The sequence below is a fragment of the Macaca nemestrina genome, chromosome 11 (genome assembly GCF_043159975.1).
Source record: "Macaca nemestrina isolate mMacNem1 chromosome 11, mMacNem.hap1, whole genome shotgun sequence".
In the NCBI taxonomy this organism is placed as follows: Eukaryota; Metazoa; Chordata; class Mammalia; order Primates; family Cercopithecidae; genus Macaca; species Macaca nemestrina.
The window spans coordinates 46,119,482-46,147,420 of record NC_092135.1 but is presented as its reverse complement, the minus strand read 5'-3'; the positions used below and the strand labels follow the sequence as shown (position 1 = coordinate 46,147,420).

General features: G+C 36.1%; 1 protein-coding gene across 18 annotated transcripts in view; it reads right to left on the bottom strand.

Moving 5' to 3' along the window:
* Nucleotides 1–27,939, bottom strand: part of LOC105492700 (methyl-CpG binding domain protein 5) — a 512,463-nt gene that overhangs the window by 277,054 nt on the left and 207,470 nt on the right. For all 18 annotated transcript variants that reach the window (XR_011610253.1, XR_011610254.1, XM_071073816.1 and 15 more), the window contains one exon: nucleotides 6,985–7,135. The gene's annotated coding sequence lies outside the window, so the exon portion shown is untranslated. The remainder of the gene's footprint in view (nucleotides 1–6,984; nucleotides 7,136–27,939) is intronic.

Sequence of the window (27,939 nt, the reverse complement as noted above, 5' to 3'; positions counted from 1 at the left end):
TTTAAGTTCTAGGGTACATGTGCACAACATGCAGGTTTGTTACACATGTATACATATGCCATGTTGGTGTGCTGCGCCCATTAACTTGTCATTTATGTTAGGTATATCTCCTAATGCTATCCCTCCCTCCTCCTCCCACCCCACAACAGGCTTTGGTGTGTGGTGTTCCTCACCCTGTGTCCAAGTGTTCTCATTGTTTAATTTCCACCTATGAATGAGAACATGCGGTGCTTGGTTTTCTGTCCTCGCGATAGTTTGCTCAGAATGATGGTTTCCGGCTTCATCCATGTCCCTATGAAGGACATGAACTCATCTTTTTTTTATGGCTGCATAGTATTCCATGGAGTATATGTGCCAAGTTTTCTTAATCCAGTCTATCATTGATGGACATTTGGGTTGGTTCCAAGCCTTTGCTATTGTGAATAGTGCCGAAATAACATACGTGTGCATGTGTCTTTATAGCAGCGTGATTTAGAATCCTTTTGGTATATACCCAGTAATGGGATGAATGGGCAAGATCCCGTTTCCACAAAAAATCCAAAAATTAGCTGGGCATGGTAGCGTGCAGCTGTGGTCCTAGCTACTCAGGAGGCTGATATGGGAGGATCACTTGAGCCCAGGAGGTTAAGGCTGCACTGAGCCACGTTCATTCCACTGCACTCTAGCCTGGGTTACAATGCAAGACCCTATCTCAATATACGTGTGTGTGTGTGTGTGTGTGTGTGTGTTTGTGTAAGTAAATAAAATAAACTTGTTCATTTTGAAATGTCAATAATTTTTCTTAGTTTCTTACCCATAATATAACCCATAAGCCTTATCCATAAACATTACCCATAAATGTCAACAATTTCTCTTAATTTCTTACCCATAATAATAAAAGGTGGCCCTGGTTTAAGCGAATATGGAAAAGGAAATCTGACCTAAGTTCATTTACAAAGTATAACTATAAGTATGATTATAAATATAAATGGTATACCATCTCTAAAGTCGTAGGGCATTTCATTTGTTGATGCATGTAGTTTGTATCCTGTGGTCTTGAATCTGTAAACCTATTGTTTGAACTCTGACATCAAGTAAACAAAGCAAGCAAAATGATAGCTATTGCTTTAAATTTTAATAAATAAAGCTAGAGAGTAGATAGGAAAATGAATGATCGAGGAACTGTCGATGTCTAAGAAATGGTGGTGTCAAATATTACTAAGCAAAACATGTAGATCTAGTCATAGATCATGTCTTATCACAAGTGAAATAACCTCTTTTCAGAGGCTGAACAAAAGAAATTTGTTTTCAAAATTCATTTTTCTTTTCTAATTCTATTCCCAGTTATAAATCTATATCTATATACTCTATGTATACTCTATCATATATATACATGTATATGTTCCCCCAAAGATATGTTGAAGTCCTAACCTCTAGTACCTATGAATGTGAACTTATTGGGAAATACAGTCTTTATAGATGTAATTAAGATGAGGTCATACTGAATTAGGGTAGGCCCTAATCCAATCCTTATAAGAAGAGCAGAAGAGAAACAGACACACAGGGAGAATGCCACGTGATGATGAACACAAAGATTGAAGTAATATGTCTACAAGCCATGGAATGCCAAAAATTGCTGGCAACTCCAGAGCCAAGCAAAAGGAACAAATTCTCCCCACCAGCCTTCAAAAAGCAAGGCTCTGCCAACAACTTAGTTTTGGACTTCTAGACTCCAGAACTGTGAGAGAATAAACTTTTGTTATTTTAAGCTACATAATTTATGGTAATTTGTTACAGTAGACCCAGAACACTAATATTAATAGAACAAAATTATCTGTTTCTTTTTGTTTTTCCAGTGGAAATATTGAATCAGTTTTTCAGACCAAATAAACATCTGATCAACATATACATAAAAGAGATTTAATCCCAAGAAGATTCCTCAAATCACTCTGTCCTATAAATGGAATATTTCTCCAAATAATAGTGGTTGACTTCAGTTAAAATTTTAGAACAGTCCATGCTGTCTACATTTTTAAACAAAATTTGGAATGTACACAGTTTCTATGAGACTCAGGTTAATAACTGTTGGTATAATTTTTCTAATGTGGTTTCTGGATAAATCACATTTTCATAGTTTTAAACATGAACTTTAAACTGCTTGTTTGGACATTTCAATGTGAACAAAATTTAGCAGCAGTAAAACAGATATAGTGATGTAAAACAAGTTTGGCATAAAAAGAATCATTGTTCTTTTTTAAGAATTGAGCTTGCTATGAAGAAACCTGTTTTCAATTATTTTGCAGAGTGGGATAACTATGTCATCTGTTTATTGAATTACATGTTATGCAGTGCTAAGAACCTAAGCTTATTACTTATATTATCTATTCCATTTAATCCCCACATTACATTATTATTAGCACTCAAATTTTAAAGACTTACAAATTGGGGGTGAAAAAAATCAACAATTTGCCCGTGGTCACACAGCTGGTAGAATGCATGGTTGTGGTTAATAAATCAGCCTTAATCAGGTCTGTCGATTTGTGTTCTTGTATGTAGGCATACCTCATTTTATTGTGCTTTGCTTTATTGTGCTTTGCAAATGGAAGTTTTATGACAGCTCTGCACTGAGCAAGTCCATCATTGCCGTTTTCACACACAGCATGTGCTCACTTCATGACTCTGAGTCACATTTTCATAACTGTCACCATATTTCAAACTTTTTCATTATAATATCTGTTATGGTGATCTGTGATCAGTGATCTTTGATGTTTCCACTGTAATTGTTTTGGGGCATCACGAACTGCCCCAATATAAGAGGGCAAACTTAACTGATCAATGTTGTGTGTTCTGAATACTCCACTGCCTGGCTGTTTCCCTGTCTCTCTCCCTCTCCTTGGGCTCCCAATCCCCCAAAATACAATACGAAATGAGGTTAAGTAATAACCTATAATTGCCTCTAAGTGTTCACATGAAAGGAAGAGTCACATGTCTCTCAGTTCAAATCAAAGGCTAGAAAGAATGAAGCACAGTAAGGAAGACACGTCAAAAGCCAAGACAAGTTGAAAGCCAGGCCTCTTGCGTCCAAAAGTTAGCCAAATTGTGAATGCAAAGGAAAAGCTCTTGAAGCAAGTTAAAAGTGCTATTCCAGTGAATACACAAATGATAAGAAAGAAAAACAGCCTTGTTGCTGATACAGACAAACTTTTAGAGGTCTGGATAGAAGATCAAACTGACTACAACATTTCTTTAAGCCAAAGCTGAATCCAGAGAAAGGCCCTAACTCTCTTCAGTTCTATGAAGGCTGAGACAGGTGAGGAAACTGCAGAAGAAAGGTTTGACACTAGCAGAGCAAGTTGATTCATGAGGTTTAAGGAAAGAAGCTGTCTATACAACATAGAAGTGCAAAGTGAAGCAGCAAACACTGATGGAGAAGCTGCAGCAAGTTATCTAGAAGCTCTAGCTAAAATCACTGATGAAGGTGGCTATGCTAAATAACAGATTTTCAGTGTAGATAAAAGAGCCTTCAATTGGAAGAAGATGCCACCTGGGATTTTCATAACTAGAGGAAAAGTCAATGCCCCACTTCAAAGCTTCAGAGGAGCCACTGATTCTCTTGTTAGAGACTAATGCAGTTGGTGACTTTAGGTTCCAGCCAATGTTCATTTACCATTCAAATAATTCAGCGCCCTTAAGAATTATGCTAAATCTACTCTGCCTGTGCTCTGTAAATGAAACAACAAAGCCTAGAGGACATCTGTTTGCAGCATGATTTGCTGACTATTTTAAGCTTGCTGTTGAGACCTACTGCTCAGAAAAAAAAAAAAAAAATACTCCTTTGGAAAACTTACTACTCACTAACAGTATACCTAGTCACCCAAGAGCTGTGATTAAGATATACAAGGAGATTCATGCTGTTCTTATGCTTGGTAACATAACATTCCTTCTGTAGCCCATGGATCAACTCTTCTAACTTGAAAAGCCCATTGACTTTCAAGACTACTTAAGAAATGTATTTTGTAAGGCTGTATCTGCCTTACAAATAGTATCTGCCTTACAAATACAGATAGCGAATCCTCTGACGGATCTGGGCAAAGTAAACTGAAAACCAATTTACTTTGTCAAGTCAATTGATGTGGCAATATTCTTTGCTGTCTTATTTCAATATATTGCCATAGCCATCCCAATCTTCAGCCACAATAAAGGGTCTTGCCTGGATGTTGATGGCTGCTGACTGGTCACCATGACTGTGACCAGTTAGCAACCATCAACATCCAGGTAAGACGTTTCACTATCAAAAGGAGGCCAGCATGTGTGGCTTATGCCTGTAATCCTGGTATTTTGGGAGGCCAAGGCAGGCAGATCGCTTGAGCCCAGGAGTTCAAGACCAGCCTGGGCAACAGGGCAAAACCCTGTCTCTACAAAAAAATATAACAATTAGCCTGGTGTGATAGTGCATGCCTGTATTCCCAGCTATTTCAGAGGCTGAGGTGGGAGAATCACTTGAGTCCAGGAAGTCAAGGCAGCAGTGAGCCACGATTGCACCACTGGACTCCAGCTTGGAAGAGAGAGTGAGACCCTGCCCCCCAACCCCCCAAAGCATCCCCCCATTTTTAGAAAACTATTTTAAAATTAAGAAATGTGCATTGTTTTTTAAAGACATAATGCAATTACACACTGAATAGATTATAGCATAGTGCAAAGATAACTTGTAATGCACTGGGAAAAAAATGTGTGGCTTGCTTTATTGTGGTAGTCTGGAACCAAACATGCAATATCTCTGAGGTATTCCTGTAGCATTCTTATAAATCATACCTGCTATGTTCAACTGCCTTTCTAACCTCTAAAAGTTTTTACCAGTATAACTTTCCCTAAAAACGTGGAAAATAAATGAAATAGCACCTGGGATTAGAATTATAAATATCTATGGCTTATTAATTACTTGGTCACAAATAGAATGAAATTAATAAAGAACAAAGGGCTTAATTGTTAATAAGTTAAAGCTATATACCATTGATACAGTCTGAATAACTGAATAACTGAAGTTCAAAATAAGATGTATGTGGATGAGTTAGAAAAGGGAACGTAAGAAAAAGAAATTTGATAGTATAGTCAGTCTTCGGTATTCACAAGTTTTGCATCTAAAAATTCAAGCAATCTTGGATCACATATATTCAGAAAAAAGACAATAAAAATAACATGACAACAATAAAAAATAAGCAGAGTAAAAAAATATAACAGCTATTTACCTAGAATTTACGTTGTATTCGGTAGTATAAGTAATATAGAGATGATTTAAAGTATAAGGAGGATATGTGTGAGTTATATGCAAAAACTGCACCGTTTCATATAAAGGACTTGAACATCCCTGGCTTTTGGTATTCATAGGGGGTTCTGGAGTCAATCCCCTGCAGATACTGAGGGAGAAATGTATACTGCTTATGAGGAAGCATGGTTTATAGGAATATTTCTACTAATTAAACAATGGTCAATTTTTAGTAGTTTTAAAAAATACTTAAGTGAATTATACCAAACTAAGAAAATATTTAAATAATATTTAAAATGCAATTCTAGGAAAATGAGTTTTAGAAACAGTTGATGAAAGTGCATAAAGGGTTATAAGAAAGAATTTTCTGCTTCTGAGAGCTGTTATACTAAATTGGCTTGCTGAAGGAAGCAGTGGAATCTATTTCTTTGAAGATCCTTACAAATAGAAGGCATACATTATCAGCAATTCAGAAAGGTTTAGGTGTGTCTCTGTCAGAAAACAGCCAGTGGATATAACCACCTCATGGTTCCATAAACTCTGGTGACTGCATAATAATACTATTGTTATAATTGTGAGGCAAGGGCAACACAGCTGCTTTTTCTTTGGTGATCAGGATTTGCTGTCCAAAAAGTTGCAGAATAAATTGAATGTAATTAGATGAAATTTTCCCCAACAGAAAAGCAAGAATTAATTTTGACTCTAGTTACTGAAAGAAAACTCAGAATCTCTACACCGGGATTTTTAAACATTTATCTTCTTCTTTATCTAGAGAAAGCATTCCTCTTATGTGAAACTTAAAAGCAGACATGTTTTTATGGATGACCTTAGGCTGATGAGTTGAATTAACACTAAATAAAAAATTCTAAGCATATATATAGTTTCTTTGTATAAAATCCCTTGAAAGATTACATTTTAGAGAATTCTACTTAAATTTTTTAAAGTGTATATTTTTATTTCACTTTATTTTCATCTACTTAAGTCTTTATTTTTCATGAATGAAGAAAAGCCAGATTCCTTATACATTTAAAAATATATATGGTGAATTTCTTTCCAAGCAAGCTTTTCTTTTAAAGGTAATGTAATTAATTTGAAATTTGAAGGTGGCATTGTGATCCACAATCCTTGCCCAAATGCTCTTTTGGGAGCAATAGGAGCTGTCATAGAATTAACTAAAAGTTCAAGTAAATATTTTGATATGGAATTTTCACAAAATGTAAAGCTGTGAGAATTGTAAAGGGATAGCTTCCCAAGATTTTGGAGCACTTTATATTAGCTGTTAAAGAAAAGGGAGGAAAAATGCTGGGATACCTTTAACTACATAAAATTCACAAATAGTATGAACAACTCTAAAATAAATAGAAAATAATTAAAATAATTCTAATTTCTAATTTTATTTAGTACTTACAGTTATATATGTGTCCAAGATAGATGTGAAAAAGTCCTGTGTTCAAATATAGGTACTTAATTTTGGTTATTTAAGTCCTTGTTCTGTATTTAAGGATTTAAGATAGTCTTATTCTATCTGTTACTCTGGAGGTAAGGGCAAATGCATCTTAATGTAACTTCTGACATGCATGGGTGTTAAAAGAGGAAAAAAAGAAAATAAAGAAATAGCTATGCATACATAAATTCCTACAGTAAATAAGGCTTTTCATTTTAAACTAAAACCCAATATAATTCTACTTGCTTCTACATGATTAATAACAGAAAACTCATAGTAGAAATATTTCATTGCTTGCCTCCAAAAAATTGTTGACATCCTCTGTCGCCATCTGCCATGGTGGTCATTCCTCTGTGTTTGATGGAACTAAAGAAGTATTAGGGTTCTACGGATTGATGAAGGGAAACAGTCTGTGCTCTTGTTGATTTCTGGTATTTATTTTCTTGGTCCTGTTAAAAAGGATACCAGGGTAAATTTACCAATTTTGAACACATCCAGTTATTCCGTATTCTTTTACATTCACATTTAAGGAAGTTTTGAGATTTTTATGCAGTCTCATTTAAAAATCATAGAATTGTAGAATCTAACAGAAAGGGCTTGTTAAATTTAAGACTGAAGATTCAAACAGAGCTATTATCAATCAGGTAATTCAATCCACTTTACAGTATAGAAAACCAAAATCAAAAGAGGTTAAATAAACCATGTTATAGTCAGTTAGTGGCAGATCGGACATAAGAAAACAGTTCTTTTTACTCCAAGTTTGGGGGCTCTTTCCTCGAGCTGGGGCTCTTTCCCTCTTTGAGAAAAGAGAGGCAGGCTGGTAAGAGCACTATAATGACCAAGCTCATTTCTTAGCCCTAATACTTAGGGAAAAATCTAGAACAAAACCCAAAAAACATGATAGCATAATATTTAGATTATCAATTCATAGCACACCATTCACTCAACAGATACCTAAAAGATATTATTTTGTTAAAATATAACTAGGACATTATTTTATTAAAAAGTATCTATACAGTGTTGGCAACATAGTGAGACTATGTCTCTACCAAAAAAAAAAAAAAGAAAGAAAGAAAGAAACAAAAAGTGAGATATGGTGTTGCATGCCTATAGTCCTAGCTACTCGGGAGCCTCAACCAGGAGGATCACTTGAGGCCAGGAGGTCGAAGCTGCAATGCACTACAATCATGCCATTGCACTCCAACTAGGTAACAGCGAGATGCTTTCTTGAAAAAAAAAAAAGTATCCATATGATCACACATCATCAAATTTCTGAGTTTTATCCACTGTCATGATCACTTATCTTTTCCAATCCTCACCACTGCAAACATCTACTACTCTACTATCCACAAAAGTCGAGTGATTTTTAAAAATTATCTATAGAGAAACAGAATGACAGTTTTAAAAAGAAAACTGAATTTCAGACTCCCTTGTTCAAAATTCCCCAAAGACTTTCCATAACATCTAAGGCAAGGACTTGGATCCTGGTTACCTTTCTGAAAGCCTATCTGATGACTCTTCCTCTTGTTTCGTATTCTATAGCCTTAGTGGCTTTCATGTTCTTCACACATGCTAAGCACGCTCTTGATTTAAGTCTTTGACCTTTGTCTTCTCTTAGATTGGAATGTCTCTTTAGATAACCACATGTCCGTTCCCACTGACTAAAACACTCTTTTTCCTTGAAAGTTCCTGGAATGTTTCTGGATCTACTCAAATATCACTTCCCAGAGAGGATTCTCTCACCAGTCTAGCTAAAAAACCTCCGCCTCTGACTTTTACCCTTTTCGCCATTGGCCCTTATTCTCTATATCCATACCTGCTTCATTTCCATTCACAGTATTTATAATTCCTAGATATTATGTAGCCCCACCATCCCGGTGAAGCCAGATGTCATTTGGAATTAAGTATTTTTGGTATTTTTAAGGTAATATAGTACATGTACTATAATTATGCAACATCTCCTACTCTTCTCCCCTCCCATCCAAGAGGTCTGGGAAGGCACCCTGAAGTCAAAAACGTTAATAACCTGGCAGTAAAACATATATTCATTCTAAGTGAGATTTTTTAAAGACTATAACTAGGGGCAGAGCAAGATGGCAGAATAGAAATCTCCACTGATTGTCCCCCCAAGCAAGGACATCAATTCAACAACTATCAAAAAAAGCATATTCATAAGACTCAAAAATCAGGTGAGCACTCACAGTACGTGGCTTTAACTTCCTATCACTACATGAGGCACTGAACAGGAAAAACAGTCTCAAATAGCTGATGCCACCTCTCCGGCAGCAGAAGCATGGTGTGGAGAATGTTTGGTGTGCTGGAGAGAGAGAGAGTGTAGCATTTATGAGGCACTGAGCTCAGTGCTGCCCTATTATAACAGAAAACAAAACTAGACCAAACGCAGCTGATGTCCATCCAAAAAGCGAGCATTTTAACCGGGCCTGTTTAGCCAGAAAGGAATCGCTGATCCCAGTGGTCCAAACTTGAGTCCCTGCAAGACTCATCAGTGCAGGCTAAAGTGTTCTGGAGCCCAAAATAAACTGGAAAGGCAGGCTAGGCCATAAGGACTTCAACTCCAAGGGAAGTCCTAGTGTTGAACTTGGGCCAGAGACAGTGGACTGGGGGAGCGGGGGAATGGGACTTACTGAGACACCAGCCAGGGTGGGGAAGGGAGTGTTGGCATCACCTCCTCCTAACCACAGGCTGTACAGCTCCTGGCTCTGAAAAAGACCCATCCACTCCACTTGAGGAAAGAAGATGGAAGAATAAAGAGGACTCTGTCTGGGATCTTGGATACCAGCTCAGCCACAGTTGGGTAGGGCACCAGTTAGAGTTATGAAGCCCCCTTTCCAGATCCTGCTACTGAATGACATTTCTAGATACAACCTGGGCCAGAAGGCAACCTGCTGCCTTGAAGGAAAGAACCCAGTCCTGGTAGCATTCATCACCTTCTAACTGAAGAGACCTTGGGCCCTAAACAACCAGCAGTAATACCCAGGAACTACATTGAGGGCCTTGGGTGAGACTGTGAGACTTGTTGGCTTCAGGTGAGACTAAGCACATTCCTAGTTGTGGTGGGTACAGGGTGAGACTCCTTCTACTTGAGAAAATCAAAGGGAAAAGCAGAGGGAACTTTGTTTTGTACCTTAGTTACCAGCTCAGTCACAGGGGTTAGAGCACCAAGCAGGTTCTTGGGGTCCTAGGTTCCAGGACTTGGCTATCGAATAGAATTTCTGGACCTGCTCTGGGTCAGAGGAGAACGTGCTGCTCTGAAGGGTGAGTCTCAGGCCAGGCAGCATTCAACACAAGGTGACTGAAGAGCCCTTGGGCCTTAAGGGAACATCAGTGGTACAGTAATCCGCATGGAATGTGGTAGCGGGAGCCACAGGGTGAGGCTCCTCTGCTTTTAAATAGGGGAGGGAAGAGTGGGGAGGACTACGTCTTTTGAGTTCAGTGCCAGCTCAGCCACAGTACAATAGAATACCAGGTAGACTTCTAAGATTTTTTACTCTAGTCCCTGGCTCCTGAATGGCATCTCTGGACATGCCCGGGGCCTGGGGGAACCTGCCACTCTGAAGTGAAGGATACAGGCATGGCTGGCTTTGTCACCTGCGGATTGTAGAGCACCAAAGCCTTGAGTGAACACAGGCTGAAGCCAGGAAGTGGTTACAGCAAGCCTCAGGTGAGACCCAGTGCTGTGCTGGCTTCAGGTCTGACCCAGTACAGTTTTAGTGGTGATGGCCACAGAGGTGCTTATGTCACAATATCCCCAGCTCCAGATGGCCTAGAACAGAGAAAGAGGCAGAGACAGAGACGGGGGTGGAGTGGGACAGACGTACTCCATTCATTTGGAGAACGTGAGGAAAGAGAACAAGAGTCTATGCCTGGTAATCCAGAGAATCCTTCTGGATGTTGTCCAGGACCATCAAGGCAGTACCTTTATGAGTCTGTAAGAACTACAGCATTACCAGGCTTCGGGTGCCCCTAAAGCAGATACAGCTTAGATCACAACACTTAGATCACAACAATCAAGTCCTTCTGAGTATCTGGAAAGCCTTCCCAAGAAGGACAGCTATAAGTAAGTCCAGAAAGTGAAGACTACAGTAAATACTTAACACTTAAATGCCCAGACATCAAAGAACATCTACTAGGATCAACACCATCCTGAAAAACATGACCTCACCAAATGAAATAAATAAGGCACCAGGGAGGGACCAATTCTCGAGAAACAGAGATATGTGACTTCTCAGACAGATAATTCAAAATAGCTGTGTTGAGGAAACTCAAAGAAATTCAGGATAATATAGAGAAGGAATTCAGAATTCTATCTGATTAACTTAACAAAGAGATTGAAATAATTAGAAAGAATCAAGCAGAAATTCTGGAGCTGAAAAATGCAATTTGTCATACTGAAAAATGCATCAAAGTCCTTTAATAGCAGACGTAATCAAGCAGAATAAAGAATTAGTGAGTGTGAAGACAGGCTGTTTGAAAATACACAGAAAAGACAAAAAAAAAAAAAAAAAAGAAAAGAAAAAAGAAAAAGAAAAGAAAAAACAATGAAGCAAAGCAGGCTAGAAAATAGCCTCAAAATGGCAAATCTAAGAGTTATTGGCCTTAAAGAGAAGGTACAGAAAGAGATAGGGGCAGAAAGTTTACTCAAATGAATAATAACAGAGAATTTCCCAAACCTATAAAAGATATCAATATCCAAGTACAAGAAGGTTATAGAACACCATGCAGAATTAACCCAAAGAAGACTACCCCAAAGCATTTAATAATTGAACTCCCAAAGGTCAAGGATAAAGAAAGGATCCTAAGCAGCAAGAAAAAAGAAATTGCATACAATGGAGCTCCAATATGTCTGACAGCAGAATTTTCAGTGCAAACTTCACAGGCCAGGAGAGAAGAATGGCATGACATAATTAAAGTGCTGAAGGAAAAATCTTTTACTTTAGAATAGTATATTCGGTGAAAATATCCTTCAAACATGAATAAGAAATAAAGGCTTTCCCAGACAAACAAAAGCTTAGGGATTTTATCAACACCAGAACTTACTGCAAGAAATGCTAAAGGGAGTATTTTGATCAGAAAGAAAAGGACATTAATAAGCAATAAATCATGGAAAGTACAAAACTCACTGGTAATAGCAAGTACACAGGAAAACACAGAATATCATAGCACTGTAACTGTGGTGTGTAGACTACTCCTATCTTAAATAGAAAAACTAAACAATTAACCAATAAAAAACCATAACAAGTTTTCAAGACATAAACAATACAATAAAATATAAATGGAAACAACAAAAAGTCAAAACAACAGGGAGATGAAGTTAAGGCATAGAGTGTTTATCAGTTTTTTGTTTGTTTATGTAAACAGTGTTAAGTTGTTATCAGCTTAAAATAATGGGTTATAAGGTAGTATTTGCAAACCTCATGGTAACCTCAAACCAAAAAAACATACAACTAATACACAAAACATAAAAAGCAAGACCCAAGAAAATCACCTTCACTGAAGGGAAGACAGGAAGGAAACAAGACCACAAAATAACCAGAAAACAAATAACAAAACGCCAGGAGTAAGTCCTTACTTACCAATAAAGACACTGACTATAAGTGGACTAACCTCTGGAATCAAAAGACACTGAGTTGCTGAATGGATACAAAAAAGACAAGACCCAGTGATCTGTTGCCTATGAGAAATACACTTCACCTATAAATATACACATAGACTGAAAGCAATGGGATGGAAAAAAATATTCCATACCAATGGAAACCAAAAGAGCAGGAGTAGCCATACTTTTATCAGAAAAAATAGATTTATAGTCAAAAACTATAAGAGAGACAAAACTGGTCACTATATTATGATAAAAGGGATCAATTCAGAAAAAATAAAACCCACAATTTTAAATACATATGCACCCAACACTGGCACACCCAGATTTATAAAGCAAATACTATTAGAGCTAAAGAGAGAGATGAGCCCCAATACACTAATAGCTAGAGGCAGCCAGGTGCAGTGGCTCACGCCTGTAATCCTAGCACTTTGGGAGGCCAAGGCAGGCGGATTGTCTGAGCTCAGGAGTTCGAGACCAGCCTGGGCAACATGGTGAAACCACATCTCTACTAAAAAACAACAACAAAAAAGAAAGCTAGAGGCTTCATCACCACACTTTCAGCATCAGATAGAACAGATTGTCCAGATGGAAAAATCAACAAAGCAACAAAGCAACACTGGACAATCTACACTATAGTCCAGATAGACCTAATAGACATTTACAGAACAGTTCATCCAATGGCTGCAGAATACACACTTTTTTCCTCAGCACATGGATGATTCTCAAGGGAAGACATTAGGTCACAAAACAAGTCTTAAAACATTCAAAAAAGTAAAATAATATCAAGCATCTTCTCTGACCAAAGTGGAATAAAACTCGTAATCAATAACAAGAGGAATTTTGGAAACTGTACAAATACATGGAAATGTATGTATTTGTATGTATGCTCCTGAATGACCAGTGGGTCAATGAAGAAATCAAAAAGAAAATTGAAACATCTATTGAAACAAATGATAATGGAAACACAACAAGCAAAACCTATGGAATATAGCAAAAGTAGTACTAAGAGGGAAGTTTATGGCCATAAGTGCCGATATCAAAAAACAAGAAAACCTTCAAATAAACAACCAAAAAATGCATCTTAAAGAACTAGAAAAGCAAGAGCAAACCAAACCCTAAATAAGTGAAAGAAAAAATAAATAAAGATCAGAGCAGAAATAAATAAAATTGAAATAAACAAGATAGTTTTTTAAAAAGTTAAGCAAAATTAACAAACTTTTGGCCAGACTAGGAAAAAAAGAGAGAAGATCCAAATAAATAAAGTCAGAGATGAAGATGGAGACATTACAAATGATACCACAGAAATTCAAATGATCATTAATTGCTACTATGAGCAACCATATACCAATAAATTGGAAAATCTAGAAGAAATGGACAAATTCCTAGAAAAATACAACCTACCAAGATTAGACCATAAGAAATCCAAAACCTGAACAAACCAGTATCAAGTAATGAGATTGAAGCTGTATTAAAAAGTCTCCCAGTAAAGAAAAGTCCAGAAACTGATGGCTTCACTGCTGAATTCTACCAAATATTTAAAAAACGAATACCAATACTAATCTAACTACTCCAAAAAACAGAAAAGGGAATACTTCCAAACTTATTCTATAAGTCCAGTATTACCCTTATATCAAAAATAGACAAATACACATTAAAAAAAGAAAATCACAGATCAGTATTTTTGATGAATATTGATGCAAAAATCCTCAACAAAATACTAGCAAACCAAATTCAACAGTACATTAGAAAGATTATTCATCATGATCAGGTGGGATTTATCCCTGGGATGCAAGGATGGTTCAATATATACAAATTAATCAATGTGACACACCATATCAATAGAATGAAAGACAAAAACCATATGATCACTTCAATTGATGGTGAAAAAGCAGTTGATAAAATTCAACACTCCTTTATAATACACCCTTAAAAACTGGATATAGAATATACATTAGCATCAGAAAAACCATATATGACAGACTCACAGCTAGTATTATACTGAATGTGGAAAAACTGAAAGCCTTTTGTATAAGATCTGGAAGATGAAAAGGATGGCCACTTTTACCACTGTTACTCCACATAATACTGGAAGTCCTAGCTAGAAAATCAGACAAGAGAAAGAAATAAGGGGCATCTAAATTGGAAGGAAAGAAGTCAAATTATCCTTGTTTGCAAATGACATAATATTATACTTGGAAAAAATGAAAGACTACACACACACACACACACACACACACACACACACAACTATTCAAACTGATAAACAAATTTAGTAAAGTTGCAGGATATAAAATCCACATACAAAAAACAGTAGCATTTCAAAATGCAACAGTGAACAATCTGAAAAATAAATTAAAAAAGGAATCCTATTTACAGTAGCCACAAATACCTAGGAACTAACTTAATGAAAGAAGTGAAAGATCTCTATGGTGAAAATTATAAAATGCTGATGAAAGAAATTGAAGAGGACATCAAAAGAAACCAGAAAGATACTCCATGTCCATGGATTGGAAGAATCAATATTATTAAAATGTCCATACTGCCCAGTGCAATTTACAGATTCAGTGCTATCCCTATCAAAATACCAATGACATTCTTCAAATACACACACAAAAATTTTGTAAAATTTATATGGAACCACAAAAAATTCAAAATAGTCAAAGCTATTCTAAGCAAAAAGAACAAAACTGAGAAAATCACATTACCTGACTTCAAATTATACTACAGAGCTATAATAACCAAAACAGCATGGTATTGGCATAAAAACACACATATAGACCAATGGAACAGAATAGAGAACCCAGAAACAAATTCACACACCTACAGTAAATTCATTTTCAACAAACGTGCCAAGAACATACACTGTGGAAAAGACAGTCTTCAAAAATGGTGCTGGGGAAAATGAATATCTACATGCAGAAGAATGAAATTAGACCACTATTTCAAGCCATATAGAAACATCACATAGAAATACATTAAATATTTAAATATAAGACCCTCAATTTATAAATTTACTACAAGAAAACACTGGGGAAAAATCTCCAAGACATGGGTCTGAACAAAAATTTATTGAGTAATACCCTACAAGCACAGGCAATCAAAACAAAAATAGACAAATGGGATCATATCAAGTTAAGAAGTTGCTGCACACCAAAGGAAACAACAAAGTGAAGAGGCAACACAAAGAATCAGAGAAAATATTTGCAAACTACCCATTGGACAAGGGGTTAATAGCCAGAATATACAAGGAGCTCAACTCTGTGGGCAAAAATCTGATAATCTGATTTAAAAATGGGCAAAAGATTTGAATAAATATTTCTCAAAAGAAGCCATGGAAATGGCAAACAGGCATATGAAAAAGTGCTCAACATTACTGATAATCAGAGAAATGCAAATCCAAACTACAATGAGATATCATCTCACCTCAGTTAAAATGGCTTTTAATCAAAAGAAAGGCAATAATAACAAATGCTGGCAAGGATGTGGTAAAAAGGGAACCCCACTCTTGGTAGGAATGTAAATTACTAAAAGCACTATGGAGAACAGTTAGAGGTTCCTCAAAAACCTAAAAATAGAGCTACCACGTGATTCAGTAATCTCACTGCTGGGTATATACCCAAAAGAAAGGAAATCAGCATATAGAAGAGCTATCTGCAATCCCATGTTTGTTGCAGCACTGCTCACAATAGCCAAAATTTGGAAGCAACCTAAGTGTTCATCAACAGATGAATAAAACAAAGTGCGGTAATGATACACAATAAAGTACTATTCAGCCATCAAAAAGAATAAGATGTTGTCATCTGCAACAACATGAATAGAACTGGAGGTCATTATGCTAAGTTAAGCCAGGGACAGAAAGACAAAGCACGTTTTCACTTATGTGTGAGATCTAAAAATCAGAACTATGGAACTCATGGAGATAGAGAATAGAAGCATGGTTACCAGATGTTGGGAAGGGTAGATGGAGGGTCGGGGGGTAAGTGGGGATGGTTAACGGGTACAAAACTCCCCAAAAGAATGAATTAAGTCCTAGTGTTTGATAGCACAACAGGGTGACTATAGTTAATAGTAATTTTGTATATTTAAAAATAAGTAAAAATTGTTTATAACAAGATATCTTAGAAAAAAACCTAAAAGTATAATTGGATTGTTTGTAACACAAAAGATAAATGCTTGAGGTGATGAATACCCCATTTTACATGATGTGATTGTTACATGTTGCATGCCTGTATCAAAACATTTCATATATCCTACAAATATATACACATAAGTACCCACAAAAATTAAGATAAAAAATAAAAAAGACTATGACTAGTCTCATATCAGCTTTACTACTAAATGAGTCTGATTCAGCTTTTACCACTATTCGAGTTGTCAAATTTTCCAGTTTCCCAAGCTTTTTGATTTTAGAATTGCAGATAAGGGATTGTGGAACATACTACTAATTAATTTGTTAATTGCTTGTTTCTTCCACATAATGCATGTTCACAAGAACAAAGATTTGTTTTGTTTTTGCTCTGTAGTCCAGTGCCTAACAGATAATAATGACTGAACAAATATTAGTTAAGTGGACAAATGAAGGCCTCTGTAAGGATTAGCTTTGTTAGTTTTACATTTTAAGTAAATCCTGTCCTACAGTCATCTCTCAATTGAAGCAATAGTTGAACTTTTAAAAATATTATTAAAATTATTTCTCCTTTTAAGGCTCATTGAAAGGCAGAAGGATAGAAAAAATGTGATAAACCGTATATAAACTACAGGAAACAACACCTGGTCTGTGTAATATAGTGGGAAGAGTTCTCAACTAGAGTTCTAGAGATCTAGGTTGATTTCATCCCTTTCCTTTTTCTATTAACTATTTGCCTATTTATTATTCACCTATCCATCCTCCATTCATCCACTTCTTCCTCTTTGACTTAAATATCTCACCATTTTGGCTCGATTCATTATCTGTCAAATGAGTGGATAAAACTTGGTGATCTTCAGCCGTTCTCTGATTCTGCTAACAGTAAATAATTGGATAATATTTGACTATCCTAGAAGTTGGCTCACACTAGCTTTTCAATTAAATTTAAGCATGTTTGTTTGTTTAAATGTTACTGTAGCTTTGCAGGATAATGTGAAGTTACGTAATGTGATATCCCCAGTTTTGTTTTTTTTGCTTAGGATAGCAAAAAGTGTCACTTAGTGACACATTCGCCAAATATGTATTTTATGTAACAGTTACACAATACTGAATTTTTGTGTGTTTCTGTATGCCTAATAATAGCAAATGTTTATTGAACATTTTCTATGCACCAGAAACTACTTTAAGCTTTTCACATCCATTAACCTTACAACTCTCTTATTAGTCATGTGCTGTATAATGTTGTTTTGGTCAACTATCGACTGCATATATCACAGTGCTCCCACAAGATTATAATGAAGTCGAAAAATTCCTATTGCCTAGTATTTACTATATGTTTTAATTGTTATAGTAGAGTGTACTCCTTCTACTTATTAAAAAAAAAAGTTAACTGTAAAACAGTCTCAGGCAGGTCCTTCAGGAGGTATTCCAGAAGAAAGTAAGGTTATCACAGCAGATGACAGCTCCATGTGGGTTACTGCCCCTGAGATCCTTCCAGTGAGACAAGATATGGAGGTACAGGAAAGTGATATTGATGATCCCAACTCTGGTAAGCCTAGCCTAATGTGTGTGCTTGTGTGTGAGTTTTTAACCAAAAAGTTAAAAAGAAAATAAAAATTAATAGAAACAAGCTTATAGGATAAGGATAGAGAATATTTTTGCACAGTTGTACAACATGATTGTGCTTTGTGTTTTAAGCCAAGTGTTATTATAAAAGCATCAAGAAGTTACACAATTTAAAGTTTATAAAGTAAAAGTTACAATAAACTAAGGTTAATTTATTATTGTAGAAAAAAACTTTAAAAATAAATTTAGTGTAGCCTAAGTCTACATTATTTGTAATATCTACAGTAGTATACAGTAATGTCCTAGGCCTTTGCATTCACTCACCACTCACTCACTGACTCACCCAGAGCAACTTCCAGTCCCGCACGCACCATTCGTGGTAAATCCTCTATACAGATGTACCAGTTTTTATCTTTTATATCTTACTTTTATTGTACCTTTTTTGTTTAGATAGACAAATACCATTATGCTGTAATTCTCTACAGTATTCAGTACAGTAATATGCTGTACAGGTTTGTAACCTAGGAGCAATAGGCTATACCCTATAGGGTAAATATCTAGTAGGCTATACCATCTAGATTTGTGTAGGTACACTCTATGCTGTTCACACAATGAGGAAATTGCCTAACAATACAGAAAGTACTCCTGTCATTAAGCGATGCATGACTGTATTATCTCCTGTGGTACAGTAGATTGCCATGTGTTTCACTATCATACCTCCACAGAAAGTGTGCACCTCTCTGTGCTTTGACTTGGAGCTTGGCTATGTAACTTCTCTTAGCTAACTGAATAATAGCAGACATTACCTAGGTAGAACTTTGAAATATGCTTATGCAGAGTAGCCTGTTCCCTTGCAATCCTGCTCTTCATACTGACAAAAAAAAAGAAAAAAAATGCCTCAGGTATCTGTTGATCCAAGGAAGATGAGAGATATGTGATACAAACCTAGACTTACCCTCTACCAAGAACCAAGTCCAGGTGAGCCCAGCCTGGATGAGACCTATCCAGCTTACACACAAACTTCTGTGGAAGAACCAAATGCTTACTGTGGTACACCAGAGAGATTTTCTGGTTGTTTGTATTGTGGCAACCTCCTTCTGTTTTTTTCAGGTAATGAAAATGAGGGGCAGAGATTGAGAAACTTGCACAAACTCTGCACAGCTAGTTAAGTGTTAGGGCTAGGATATTAAGCCATGCAAGTCTGGTCAAGGGCTTATACTCTTAAGTCCCATGCTATATTGTCACTACACTATACTGGCTATATTGTATGATATTAAATTATGTATTAATATGCTAGTGAGTGATCTGGCACATATTAAAATTCATAATTTTGTCTATATTGTCTATATGTAAATGGACAAAGCTGTCTTGCAATTTGGAGTAAAATGTATTTTATCTTGAGACATCAATAATATAAAATAAATGCACTGCTTTCCGGAGTCAGATTAATAAGAACTACATTATAGACAGCTCTTGGGGTAGTTTTCCAGCTCATTCCCATACCAAATAATGGCCCTTACTGCTAACAGATCTACTGCAGATTCTTCTCTGGCTCTGGCTGACCAATTGAGGCATGCATCTGTGATCTAAGCTTGATCAGCCCAGGTTTTGCCACTAATATTTTCAAATTTGGACCCATAACTGGGCACCTCTATCATTGGCTCCACTCTGGAGAAAGCTACTGTCCCCAGAGCTATCTTTGTTCCCTTCCTTCCCACCTGTCAATTGCATAAGAAACTCCAGCATTTCCCCAGAAAATACCCTTTTTGTATAAGCTTGCCAAAATTTGTTTTTCTTCTTATAATCTTAAGAAATTTAACCAAAACAAGTTTAAAAAAATCCATTGCTTTTTTCTGTTATAACTTAAAAGTGCAGAGGGAGGATTTCTTAAAGACAAGACCAAATAAAGCTTGCATTTATTTTATATCCTATCAAAGTAGTTTTGCAATTTATAGTTATGGACAATGTGTCCCCTGATATTTGTTAAAAATTCTTCCATATTTCCAAAAACCAAGGTCTGGCTGGGCATGGTGGATTATGCCTGAAATTCTGGCACTTTGGGAGGCTAAGGTGGGAAAATCACTTGAAGCCAGGAGTTTGAGATCAGCGACATAGCAAGACTTTGTTTCTACAAAAATATAATTTAAAAAATTTAGCCAGGCATGATGCTGCACACCTGCATTCCTAGCTATTTGGGAGGCTGAGGTGGAAGGATCACTTGAGACCTGGAGTTCCAGGCTGCATTGAGATATAACAGTGCCAGGGTGACAGACTAAGACCTCGTCTCAAAAAAAAAAAAAAAACCCCGCCCACAACCCGCCCACTCAAAAAAACCAAAAAACCAAAAAAACAAAAAACAAACAAATAAAAAAACAGGGTCCATGGGCCCGCAAGGAGTCTGTGGATAAACTATATATCAGTGAAACTGAATAAAGTAGATATCCTTTGTAATCTTATGTATTTTATGCATTAAAACATTTTACTTCTATTGAGCTTTGTTTACTCCTTTTGATAATGCAAGGCAAGTGAACATATGGGATTATTTATGTCACTGATTTACTCAGAAGTGCTCAGATATATTCCAGACACTATTTTGGGTGCTGGTGATATAGCAGGGACAAAACAGACAGTCTTTGCCCTCACAGAGTAGTGGTAAGAAAGAATATGCAGAATATAAAATTTCACAATACTGTTAGTAATGAACCTGGCACAAGTACCACAATGAGATTAGAGCAGTTTAAAATGTGAGGGTAAGAAACACAAAATGCTTGGAGGAAATTAATGTGCAATCCTTAACCTATATCTAGTTTTAAGTGATATATTAACATATGAAGGGAGCCCTGCCATAGTCAAGTTTAAGAACAGTAATAAAGTACAACTACTAACTACCACAGTGACAATAAAGATAAATAGCAATGCTAAGGTTACCTTACCAGTAATTTCATATGTGCTATTATAACTTCTTAATATTCTGTCAGGATGGGCAGGTGAGAAAATGGAGCCTTAGAGGCTCACCAAACTTGACCATTTTGATTAGTGGTAGAACCAGGAATGTAGCCTAGTTTTCACATCTCCTGGTTTTATTTCCTTTATACTACATTACATCATCACAAGCAAAGACAAGTTTCACAGCAGACAGCGTTGAAATTTCTTTTTATTTACTTCCATAATCTACTTGTGACATGGGGCAGAGAAGCAACATAACATGGGTCATATAGGAGCTACTGGTAACAACTTGAACACTTTTCGTTATCAGGCATAAGCTCACATTAGCAAGAACTTCGGGGTGGTATGATAGATGTGATACTGGGGAAATTTATGAATGAATTACAAAAGTAGATTTTTCCAACTAATGAATTTAACCATTTAGTGCAGAAGTTGGCAAACTTCAGCCCATGGAGTAAGTCCAATCTGCTACCTGTTTTTATATTGCCTGTGAGAGTGGTTTTACATTTTTAAATGGTTCAAAAAATCTTAAAAGAGGAAAGATATTTGACAGCAAAAAGTTACATAAAATTCAAGTTTCGGTGTCTATAAATACAGTTGAAACACCGCCATCCTTATTTATGTATTGCCTATGGCTGCTTTCACACTACAAAAGCCAAGTTGAGTAGCTCCACAAAGACCTGGCTCTCAAGTCCTAAAATATTACCATCTGGCCATTTGCAGAAAAAATTTGTTGGCCTCTCATCCAGAAGGTCACAGAGTTAATGTTAAAGGCAGTAATAACATCTGTTTAACTTATAATTTTAAAAATGAGTAAATGCATAGTTATTTAAATATTTCTTTCCTTTAAAATGGAGTGATTTGAAAGCACCGGAGTCATACGAATGAATATCCTAGAGGCCTAAGAAGCATGCTTGCATCTTAGCCACTCAGTCAGTTGATCACTTGGATGACCTCTGGACACCATGGTATTTTTAATTAATACACAGGTTTAAATTATTTAACTCTCAGTCTGACATTTTATAATTTACTGACTCATAGATTGCTGGCTAAAGACAGAATAAAAAAACACTTGGTGACATATAATTAACGAGAAGCAAAAACATTCTTTGATGTCTATAAATTTGCCTCAAGATAATCATCACCACATCAAAAAGGTGTATTTATGTAGTTAAAAGAGGTAAGTCTCAAATACGTTAAAAGTCCGTGTTAAAAGAAATTTGGTGATGATCAAATCTTAAATTTTCTTGTTTAGAAATTAAAATCAGTTGATTTAGAAAGCATAAAATATAAAAAACTCTAAAATGTAGCATCATAAACACAGTTTTGCATGTGCTTTTCATGCAGCAACTTAAATTTACTTTTCAATATCCACCTAAATACTAGTTCGGCCTCAAAGTTAAATACTGTTTAAGTATCATCTGACTTTTATAGTTACTGTTGGTAAGTCCTCCTATTCCCCACTGCCTGCCCCACACATAATTTAAAGTAAAATAAAAGTAGATCATTTACTAAAAGTGAAAATGTTTTAATGTCTTTATTATGCATAATATTAGTTTATATTTAAAATAAATTTAATGATATAATTCTTAACAATATAGTTTCTGAAATTTTTGTAACTCAAAAATAATAACATCCTTTTTCGAAAATCTTAAGGTTTACCTGCTAAGAAACATTGAGGAACACTATACTAAAGAAGAGGGAAGGGGCGCGTCCAAGATGGTTGAATAGGAACAGCTGCAGCCTCCAGCTCCCAGCGTGAGTGACACAGAAGATGGGTGATTTCTGCATTTTCAACTGAGGTACTGGGTTCATGTCACTGGGGAGTGTCGGACAGTTGGCGCTGGTCCGCGGGTGCAGCCCGAGAGCTGAAGCAGGGTGAGGCATCGCCTCACCTGGGAAGCGCAAGGGGGAAGGGAATTCCTTTTCCTAGCCAAAGGAAATTGAGACACACAACACCTGGAAAATCAGGTAACTCTCACCCTAATACTGAGCTTGTACCAAGGGTCTTAGCAAACAGCACACCAGGAGATTAAAACCTAGGTAATACCATTCAGGACATAGGCATGGGCAAGGACTTCATGTCGAAAACACCAAAAGCAATGGCAACAAAACCAAAATTGACAAATGGGATCTAACTAAACTAAAGAGATTCTGCACAGCAAAAGAAACTACCATCAGAGTGAACTGGCAACCTACAGAATGGGAGAAAATTTTTGCAATCTACTCATCTGACAAAGGGCTAATATCCAGAACCTATAAATAACTTAATCAAATTTACAAGAAAAAAACAAATAACCCCATCAAAAAGTGGGCAAAGGATATGAACAGATACTTCTTAAAAGAAGACATTCATACAGCCAACAGATACATGAAAAAATGCTCATCATCACTGGCCATCAGAGAAATGCAAATCAAAACTACAATGAGATACCATCTCACACCAGTTAGAATGGCAATCATTAAAAAGTCAGGAAACAACAGGTGCTGGAGAGGATGTGGAGAAATAGGAACACTTTTACATTGTTGGTGGGACTGTAAACTAGTTCGACCCTCGTGGAAAACAGTGTGGCGATTCCTCAAGGATCTAGAACTAGAAATACCATTTGATCCAGCCATCCCATTACTGGGGATATACCCAAAGGATTATAAGTCATGCTGCTATAAAGACACATGCACACGTATGTTTATTGCTGCACTATTCACAATAGCAAAGACTTGGAATCAACCCAAATGTCCATCAGTGACAGACTGGATTAAGAAAATGTGGCACATATACACCATGGAATACTATACAGCCATAAAAAAGGATGAGTTTGTGTCCTTTGTAGGGACATGGATGCAGCTGGAAACCATCATTCTCAGCAAACTATTGCAAGAACAGAAAACCAAACACCGCATGTTCTCACTCATAGGTGGAAATTGAACAATGAGATCACTTGGACACAGGAAGGGGAACATCACACACTGGGTCCTACTGTGGCAAGGGCCGGGGGGAGGCATAGCATTACGAGATATACCTAATGTAAATGACGAGTTAATGGGTACAGCATACTAACATGGCACATGTATACATATGTAACAGACCTGCACGTTGTGCACATGTACCCTAGAACTTAAAGTATAATAAAAAAAAAAAAGAAGAGGGAAAAAATTAACTGATAATATTATTCATACCACTTGTTCATCATTATTTTTTCAGCAAACAGATGAGTACAAACTCTTTGCCAGACACTATGGAAGAAAGCCAAGACAAAAATAACAGTTCCTGCTTTCAAAGAGCTTACTGGCTGGTGGCTGGAAGGGACAAGTGCAAAGATTGGTAAGTTCTCTGATACAGGTAAAGTAAGCCACTCTGTTATCACGTAGAATAAAGATGAACTCAGTTTCTGGTGGTGAGAACAGAAAAGAAAGAACAAATGGGAATTATTGGTAAGGTAGAACACACTGGGTATCCTGACCAATTAGATGAGGGAAGAAAGATAAATAATTAAAATTGTTGTCAAGGAGATGCCTTATATTTAGAGATATAAGGAGAAGAAAGAAAGGGTCTAGTGAATGTTTACCTAGAAAAAAGGGATATGCTAAAAATTTTTCTCTACAGATGTCCAAATCCTCTTCCTTCTTAATTTCAAGTTATTATAAAAAATCCCCCATCCAAAACCTTTGGAGAATGACAGTGTTTTAGAACTAAGGATTTTTTAGAGTTTTGAAAGGTAAGATTAAGACATATAAAAATTAAAACATACACACATACACATACACACACCGTTTTAATGTCTAAAATATACATCAAAGATTGCTCTATACCAAACTATAATTTCAGGCTTTTTATCATTGACGAATGATAATGATTCAGAAAGAACAGACTCCAAGAACCTGATGAATAAATAAAATGCAGTACTGTATATCTACATAATAGAATATTATTTGGCTATAAAAAGGAATGGAATTCTGATATACACTACAACACAGATGAACCTTGAAAACATTACCATGAGTGAAAGAAAGAAAAGGCCATGTATTGTATGATTCCGCTTATATGAAACATCCAGAATATGCAAATCCAAAGAGACAGAAAGTAGACTAGTGTTTGCCAGGACTGGGAGTGGAGGGAAATGGAGTAGGAAATGGGTACAGGGTTTCTTTTTGGAGTGAGGAAATGTTCTAGAATTGAACAGTAGTGAATGATATACAACACTGTGAATATACTAAGAAGCACTGGATCGTACAATTTAATATTTTGAACTTTATGACATGAATTATATCTCAATAAAGCTGTTATTTTTTCTTTAAAAAACAATGGGCTGGGCATGGTGACTCACGCCTGTAATTGTAGCACTCTGGGAGGCTGAGGCAGGAAGACTGCTTGAGTCCAGAAGGTGGAGACCAACCTGAGCAACACAGTAAGACCCTGTCTCTACAAAAAATACAGAAAAAAAATTTGCTGGGCATGGTGGCACACCCCTGTAGTCCAGCCACTTGGGAGGCTGAGGTGGGAGGATCACTTGTGCCCGGGAGGTTGAGGCTGCACCGAGCCATGATTACACCACTGTCCTCCAGCCTGGATGACACAGCGAGACCCTGATTCAAAAAAGAAATTCATATTTTTTTAATCTCGTGAACATGCACATTTTAAAGTATTTAAAATAGGCTGTCAAGATGAATTATTGCAGGGATATACTTGTTTGTGACTTTGAATAGCCACATGGATCTTGTAAGATCCACTGGAAAAAAAATTGTAAAAGAGTTCTTCAGATACTTCACATTTTAAAATAAATATAATCATGGAACATCTATAATTAGTATGAATAAATAAACATAGGAAAATAATGAAATAACAGAACAAGGCTGGCCTACAGTGTCCTTATTCCCAAAAAATAACAAAAATAGAAAATTTCAATCAAATGCTGAAAGTAGTTTTCTCTGAGTCCAAAGTTTACATTTTTTTTACACCAAATGAGGTTAGGAATGTTTGTAAATGAATTTGAATCCACTACAATAGGATCACTGTGAACTATGGCTTCTGAAAACTGAAGAAAATGTGAATTTGAAGATTCAACTAGAAAAATGAAAGAATGAAGAAACTGGAAACTAACTTTGAACAACCTTCAGCTTTAACATATAAAGGATAATTCATAGAGAAAAAAAGAAATGAAGAAAGAAGGGGACAGCAAAGTCCCCCTAAATCTATCTGAATTCATTTGGGTCCTAGACTGATGTTCTATTAGGCTTATGCATGAAATCACTCAATAAAACTTACAAATTGGTTTGTCGATTCACGTATGAAAATATGCTGGATGATCCCTTCCACTGGTGGATTACAGCTGGTTAGCAATGGATAAGGAGAAAAATTTACTTCAGCAGATTGGGAAAATCTACACTGAATTTACCATCACATAATCTTCTACTGTATATACATATAAAAAGGGAACTATCTAAAGACACGATTTTTTAAGATCTTAAATAATCAAAATTAGATACAACTGAAAGTTTAGTAGAAGTGAAAAAAGTCTACATGTAACAAAAATTCAGCATACTTTCTTTAATATTCATAGAAAATAAATTAACAAGATAAAATTTTTATATTACCGATGTTTATTTAGTCATCTAAGTTATTTTTTATAATTTGTATGTGTTCTTCAGGTTAAGCAATATAAGTAAAATAAATGGGTAAACTTTGATTTATAATATAATAAGATGATTACTAGATTCTAGCATATGACATGAGCTAAATTTAAGCAGCTCCCAATATTTACCCTAATATGTGGTAAATCACAATTTTAAAAAATTGTTATTGTTTTGGGCTATTAAGATAATATAAGTTTAATATTATTTAAAAAGTTTAACAATATTAAAAAACTATAAAATATAATTGCATCTGGGTAATTTAGCAAAATATGAGCTTGCCAGTCATTTTATAAGACTTATTATCTCTTGAACAACATAATAAATGAGGTACGTTTGAGGTATTCAAAAAAAGAGAAGTAAGCAGTTTTTTCTAAATGGTACATCCTTAACATCGGAGGTAGAAAGGGGTAGGGTATACATAAATGAAGATAATTTACTAGTAGCGACTGGTTTGTATGAAAATCAGCCTGTAGGTCTTATTTAAAATGTAGGAATTAGGCTAATGCTTGCAGCTCTAAATAAGTAGTTTTATGGCTTTTCTTTGTGAAATGAAAATAAAATTAAGATCTATTATGTAACATACTGTGATCAAAAAGTATTTGTTAGGCTTCCTAAAGTCCACATTAGAATTTTAGTTGGAACTAAAAAGCAATGAAAAACAAATGGCTTCCTCAAAGAGGTAGTAGTTTCTATTTTATATTTGTGTTTGATGTGTTTGGATATTTGTCCTCTCAAAATCTCATGTTGAATGTAATCTTCACTGTTGAAGGTGGGGCCTGGTGGAAAGTGTTTGGATCGTGGGGACGAATAGCTCATGAGTGGCTTAGTGCCATCTCCTTGGTGACAAGTGAGTTCTCACTCTGAGTTCATGTGAAATATGGTTGTTTAAAAGTATGTAGCACCTCCCCTCTCTCTGTCTCTTGCTCCTCCCCTAACCATGTGACACACCCACTCCTGTTTTGCCTTTCACCATGGTTGTATGCTTCCTGAGGCCCTCATAAGAAGCCAAGCAGATCTTGGTGCCATGCTTATACAGCCTGCAGAACTGTGAGCCAATTAAATCGCTTTCCTGTATAAATGCCAGTCTCATTATTCCTTTATAGCAATGCAAAAATAACCTAACACAGTGTCTTAGTCTGAGCTTGTATAACAAAGTACCTTAGACTGGGTAATTTATTAAAAAAAAAAAAAAGTTTATTGCTCACAGTTCTGGGGAATGGGAGGCCCAGGATCAAGGAACTGGTAGATTCTGTGTCTGGCAAGAACCTCTTCTTCATATGTGGTGCCTTTTATGTGTCCTCAAATGACAGAACAAATTTCCTTGGGCCACTTTTATAATGGCACTAATCCCATCAGGAGGGATCTGC